Raw genomic sequence first — 6,017 nt, forward strand, 5'->3', positions numbered from 1 at the left:
AAACATGCAGAGATAGCCAGAGGCAAACCCAGACTGGTAGTAAACTACAAGCTTCTGAACAAGATCCTAGATTATGATGCCTATCCATTACCCAACCCTTCCACCATACTTGCTCAGATATCTAAGTCCAAAGTGTTTTCTAAATTTGACTTGAAGTCTGGTTTCTGGCAAGTAGGAATCAAAGAAGCTGATAAGTGGAAAATTACATTCTCTGTGCCTGAAGGGCATTATGAATGGAATATCATGCCTTTCGGTCTGATAAATGCTCCTTCAGCATTCCAGAGAATAATGGATGAGACTTTTGAAGGAATGCATGAATTCCTTAAAAAGTATATTGATGACGTTTTGATTCATTCTGATAACATCCCAGATCATATTAAACATTTGAAAATCTTTCTTCGAAGAGTGAAAGAAATGGGAATTGTTTTGTCTGAATCAAAGATGAAATTATTCAGACCAATGATTGATTTCTTGGGTTACAACATCCAATATGGATCTTATAGTGTAATCCAAAGAAGTTTGAATTTTGTAGATCATTTTCCAGATGAAATCAAGGATAAGACTTAGCTCCAACAGTTTCTTGGGAGTCTAAATTACATCTCCAAATTTTTGAAGCATTGTGCCCAAGAAAGAAAACTTCTGAACCAGAGACTCCAGAAGATTCCTATACCCTGGAATGATGATTGCACTCAAGCAGTCAAAAGGATAAAGGAAAAGGTCAGAAATATACAGCCTCTATCTCCCATTAGAGAAGAATGGGAAAAGATAATTATGACCGATGCCAGCCATACAGGATGGGGTGTTGTTTTATGTCAAAAGAACCCCAGTGACAAAAAAGAAATTGAAATCTGCCAGTATGCATCGGGACTATGGGCCAAGAACCAGCTGAACTGGTCTAGTTTGAAGAAAGAATTAAGAGCAGTCTGTCTTGGCATCGAAAAGTTTAAAGATTTTGTTATATATACAAAATTCACTGTAAAAATAGACTTGCAGGCTTTGAAATACGCAATATAGAAGTGCGAGTTTGAAGATGCTGCCATGGTCATATGGGTGATGCAACTGAGCCAGTATGTATTTGACATAGAATTCATAAAGGGTGATAAGAACAGTTTTCCCGACATGCTGAGCCGCGAATTCCTAACAGAACACTCCATTCTTTCCTTGTCCTGAAATTTCATTAGAAGAATAAATGACAATGTGCAGGTAGAAACCCTTGGCAGATGGATCACCTATGATCTAGAAACCTCTCTTCTAGATCTTGATGAAGAATGGTTCCCACTCAAAGAAATTCGCCACAGAATGGGAATTCCCTATTTATGGACCGAAAGCATGCAGAATGAAATGAACGCAGAAGCTATTGATGCTTTAAATTATTTAGAGCACATTGGAAGCATCATGTATGTACTCCAGAGAAGTGATGAGGATGAAGACCTGATTGAAAGTTGTCATATTACTTTCAGACGCTTTAGTAATCATTTCAACAGGCCTGATTTTGATGGTGATCGGCAGAAGGATGCTTTCTACATAGGTATGAACCTTCAAAACTACTCTTCTAACCTGTTTTATTCTATGCAGTTCTCCTTTCTGTTTGAAGGAATGACAGTTGAAGCTATGGAAGAAGAAGACCCCACTCCTGCTTGGTTCGTTGATTGGTGGAAGATTTACAGTTTATCAGCATTTGTCATAAAGCCGTATTCCCTTCACATGTTAAAGATTCCAGGATTCAGTGAACCGACAACCCACTTAACTGGAATATTATACAAATCTGTCAGGAGCATCTTAGATATTGAAGATCTCTCTTTTCTACAAGGAACCAAGAGGTGTGGTCATGTCTGATGGTTCGTCACTAACCATTAAAGTCCGGACAATCTCTACCAGTACCAGCTACGGAGATTTTCATGATCAAATTGATCCTACTTCGAATCCTTTTGTCAATATCAACTTCCTGGAGCCACCAAATAGTCACATCTCACAGGCTTGGGAATCTGAAAAAGAAGTAAGGGTCCAGTACTTCTCAAATTATTTGATTGAACGATTCCAACATCAGCATTATTCCCATCCTCAGATTGAGTACTATGTACTATAATTGTGTTGTCTTTCCAACCGACGATGGTGTTGGACAAGCTTTCGTGGGTTCACTTGTCTTTGAACCTCCACTGTGTAAACTTTAGAGTACAATAATGAGATTTGCATATCTCTACTTTAAGTCTTTCAGTTGTGTTTTCATGTCGAAAGATTCGGTCCCCATATGCCACTTGGCTATCCGAAAGGAGAAGGGACGAGATAACATGGGATAGTCCTCTCATGCCCGAATCTTGGTGTACATTTTACTTTCGGAAAGATGTTTCAGTCCTTTGAGCATCTTTTCTTTTGAGTCACAAGTTTGTATTTGACACTTCACGGATGTTTGTCCCCCTTCAAAGTTATAAAAGAAGGTAAGGCTCATTCGGGAGAGGGGGGTCTTAGGTCTTAGAAAGTCTGAGGTCTTGGAGAGAGTTTGAGAAATTAGAGTCCTGTGTTCTGAGATCTAATTCTTTCTAGACTCAACCTACTTGCATGCCATGTGTCATTGTGTCATATCTTGTGCCATTAATTTAATGAGTTAGATGATTAAAAAAATTTCCATCGTTGGATCATTGTAGGTCATGGAGGACACTACGTTGAAAGTTGGTTACAGTAAACACTGAGGTGGAAATGCGTTGGAAGTTAGTTACAGTAAAATAATGCGTTAGAAATTCGTTACGGTAACCTAGGTGCCCATTGTAACTAATTTTCTATTCTTAATAAATATGAAACCTTAGCTTCTACATTAACCTAAAAAATCAGGGTTCATGCCTCTTAGGAATCCATATTTTCTTCACGGAAGCTAGGCATGAATCCACATTGAATCTTATCTAATAGAAAATGTCATTTGATTATGGTTGTTGTTTACTAAAATTTATACTTGAATTGGTCTGGACATCGTAGGATTGGATCTGAACTATGGGGACTTTCTTGGTCTGCACACAGAAGCAGCGGTGAAAGCAGGGAAGCTACCAAAATCTGTTGTTGATGCAGATCTGGTTAATAGATTCACAGTGCGATGCGCCTCGGCTGGTTCGATGGGGATCCAGCCAAGCAACCATATGGGAACCTTGGACCAAAGGATGTGTGCACAACCGAACATCAGCAGCTGGCGCTGGAGGCTGCGAGGCAGGGGATAGTGCTGCTAAAGAACGATGGTTCGTTACCATTGGCTGCTAACAAAGTCCACTCCTTGGCTGTTATTGGCCCCAATGCAAATGTCACTAAAACAATGATAGGAAACTATACTGGTATGGATTCATTAGATGGTGATTCATTTTTTCTGAAACTTGAAAACATCAGATTTCAGTATTTACCGAATATCCCCTGGATTACAGAATCCATTTTTTTTATTGTTGGCAGACACTCCGTGCAAGTACACGACCCCCCTCTAGGGCCTTTCAGCGTAAACTAAAACTCTCTACGCCGCTGGGTGTGCAAATGTTTTATGCAGTGGAAACAATTTGTTAGGTGGGGCAGTCCAGACAATAGGAAATGCAGATGCAAGAGTGTTGATAGTAGGTGGAGACGAAACATTAGAGAAAGAAAGTTTAGACAGAACGACTTTGCTGTTACCTGGCCAACAACAACAACTCATATCCCAAGTTTCTGCTGCATCCAAGGGACCTGTAATTCTTGTGATCATGTCTGGGGTCCTTTTGATATATCCTTTGCAAAGGATAATAACAAGATCTCAGGTATTCTTTGGGTGGGCTATCCTGGACAAGCTGGGGGAGCAACCATTGCAGATGTGAGATTTGGAGCATATAATCCAGGGATATTTTGAAATACCCACTTTAAATTTTCCATTTTGACAGCTTATATTCTTTTCAAATGGTGTTCATCCTAAGGAGGGCTTTTTAAATTTCATTTTGGGGAATAAATGCATCTCCATGCTTATCAAGTACCCATGTTGCCATTGTTTCCTGAGGTTTGGGAAGTATATATAGAAACTCCCAAGCTATAAAATGCTCTCTAAAGAAAATCCTGAAAATAGCCTCATAAAGAGCATCCTTTTTTTGACTGAAATTTAATTTAGATTTGTGGTTGTGGTAAAACGATTCAATTATAAATTTTCTTCATCGATTTTCTTTTTTCTGGGATTTTCTAGTTGATTCTAACATTTTGAAGCTTGCATTGGTCTATACTCTTATGGATTTCTTAATTTTAGTTGTTGTAGAATTTTCTAACTTTGTTAATGTCTTTAAATTTTGCCTCATGAATCCACATTGAATCTTATCTAATAGAAAATGCCATTTGATTCTGGTTTTTGTTTACTGAAATTTATACTTGAATTGGCCTGGACATCGCAGGATTGGATCTGAACTGTGGGGATTTTCTTGGTCTGCACACAAAAGCAGCGGTGAAAGCAGGCAATCTGCCAGTTGAATAGGCAATGACTCGCAAGGCTTCCACCCTTGTTATTGGCACATCCGAGTGTTTTGTTACATGGTAAACTGCTTAGTATCTCTGCTTTCTGTTTGATTTTTAACTATGTAAAGCTTTGAAACATGCAAAATTTTCCCCTTACTTTTCACCGAATGCTTCATATCTGAGGTTCTCATTCTTGAAAACTTCTGGTGAGGCCAACTTATTGCCTCAAACATTTTATTTCAGGTGAAAAAGGAACCGGTCAAACTATCTTGTACAAAATTCTCCGGCAGGATATGAAGCAGATGCAAAGCAGTCTTCTTCGGAAGGCAGTAGTTTTGTTTTTTTTGTCTAATCTCAAGTGTAGACAGAGCACACAATGAACCCTCATTTTATATTGAACATGGTGGTTATATATCTTGGGGACATCATAGATATCAAAAATGTCACTAGCTAGGCCATGAAAATCTAAGTATTTATTTGTTCAGGACTAAATAAGATAGATAGTAACTCATCTATCCTCACAGATATCGAAACACTAGGAGATATGTGTGAAAATCCAGTAGCTATGGCCACCTACCTCTATCTACTAACTGGAGCATTAATACTCCTGATCGTTAATTCCAAAGTTACCTTTAAAAGATTTTATGTTTACAAGCAATTAAAAATGTTAGGTCGTGATATGCTCTGCCTTGTACATGGTTATCGCCTCTTATGATTGTCATGTGCTAAAAATGTTTGGCCGAGATATGCTCTGCCCTATACAGGGTCCTCGTCTCTTTAAAAATAGTTTATGAGATTACTATATGTTAGATGATCCAAAAATACAATTTTATCATAGGTTATAAAATTAGAATAAAATAATTATTAATTTAAGATATTAAATTAATAATTATTATTCTAGAATGTTTAATTATTTAATGGAGGCTTTTATAATTAGCATATTGTTGTAAGTAGATATGACCCTCCAAATGTGTCGTATCTTAGGCTCTATTTTAGGAGATTTGTTAGCTAGTTGGTTTTTATAGCATTTATTGTAAATGGACACTTGTTATTTAATAAGTGATCCATAATTAGAGGTAGTTAGGACATGGAGCTTATAAATAGCTCATTGCAAGAGTGTTTGTGTGGTTCGGGTGTAAACTCTTGCAAAATCATATTATGTAATTGTTTTTTCTGATTAATAAAATTATGTGTCTGAGGACACTTCTGCCATTATTGTGGTATCAGAGCTCCAGTAATGCTGCAGTGGATGTGAAGAGGAGATTCCAGCCCTACAAGTTTGTGCAAAACTCCATTGAATTGCTCAGCAAATAATTGGTATGAAATTTGTCAAAATTTTGTTCAAAAGAGAAGAAATTTTATTGATTTCAGATTTTTCAAATCTGAAAATCAATTTTTTTTTAGGCTATTGAAAACCAATTATTATAATTTCATTACATCTGAATAATCATTGAAAAACATATGTACATCTGATAATCGTTTCTACAACTACAATAGCTCTACCTCTTCCAACTTGGTGTGTCGGCAACATTTCCAGCTTTATGTAACAAGCCGGCTGCATCTTTCAAATAACTTTCATA

General features: G+C 37.4%; 1 pseudogene; it reads left to right on the top strand.

Moving 5' to 3' along the window:
- The first annotated feature begins 3,082 nt into the window (after window positions 1-3,082).
- Window positions 3,083-3,818, top strand: LOC149146477 (putative beta-D-xylosidase pseudogene; annotated as a pseudogene).
- The last annotated feature ends 2,199 nt before the right edge of the window (window positions 3,819-6,017 follow it).

The sequence above is a fragment of the Pinus tabuliformis genome, chromosome X (assembly GCF_031772625.1).
Source record: "Pinus tabuliformis cultivar Carrire ecotype Pingquan chromosome X, CPIR1, whole genome shotgun sequence".
NCBI classification, from domain to species: Eukaryota; Viridiplantae; Streptophyta; class Pinopsida; order Pinales; family Pinaceae; genus Pinus; species Pinus tabuliformis.